Below are 895 nucleotides of genomic sequence, written 5' to 3' on the forward strand. Positions count from 1 at the left end.
TAGTGGACTGGTAGCTGCAGAGGTGCCAGGTCACCTCCTGTGACGTTGTGTAAAACGTGAAAAAGGAACAAAATACAGTGATTTGCTACATCACAAAGACAAGATATTTAATGTTCAAACGTTATTGTTTTTTTTTTGGCAAATATTCACTCATTTTGAATTTGATGCCTGCAACACGTTCCAAAAAAGCTGCGACGGGCAACGACAGACCGGGGAAAGTAGAGGAATGCTCCAAAATCACCTGTTTGGAGCATTCCCCAGGTGAACGGGTTAATGACCGGGTATAAAAGGAACACCCAACCCCCCACCCCACCAGGCTCAGAACAGTTGTCCAACAGTTGAAGAAACAGCGTTCCTCAACGTATCAAATTGCAGGAATTTGGGGATTTCATCTCTGCAAGTCATATAATATCAGGAAAGATCCAGAGAATCTGGGAGAATTCGTACATGTACCACGAGCAACAACCCAACCACCGGGTGACCATGACCTTCCATCCCTCAGACGGCACTGCGTTAAAAACCAGGATATTAAAAAAGGGACAGGATATTACCACGTGGGCTCGGGAACACTTTGGAGAACCACTGTCAGCTAACACAGTTCATCGCTACGTTTACAAGTGCAATTAAAACTCTACCATGAAAAGGGAAAGCCATAAATCAACAACACCAGAAACCGGCTTCTATATACAGTATACATCTCCCATCTTGAAAATGTGTGGAACATTATGAAAAATCTGACAACAGAGACCCCGGACTTTTGAGCAACTGAAGTCATACATGGAGCAAGAATGGGAATGAATTCCACCAACAAAGCTTCATCAATGACTGTCCTCGGTTCCCATATCGGGTGTCACACACACACACACACACACACACACACACACACACACACACA

At 44.2% G+C, this 895-nt stretch overlaps 1 protein-coding gene across 1 annotated transcript in view; it reads right to left on the minus strand.

Moving 5' to 3' along the window:
- afap1 (actin filament associated protein 1) overlaps positions 1–895 on the minus strand; it is a 151,103-nt gene that overhangs the window by 672 nt on the left and 149,536 nt on the right.

Source organism: Etheostoma spectabile, unplaced genomic scaffold, assembly GCF_008692095.1.
Source record: "Etheostoma spectabile isolate EspeVRDwgs_2016 unplaced genomic scaffold, UIUC_Espe_1.0 scaffold302, whole genome shotgun sequence".
Lineage (NCBI taxonomy): Eukaryota > Metazoa > Chordata > Actinopteri > Perciformes > Percidae > Etheostoma > Etheostoma spectabile.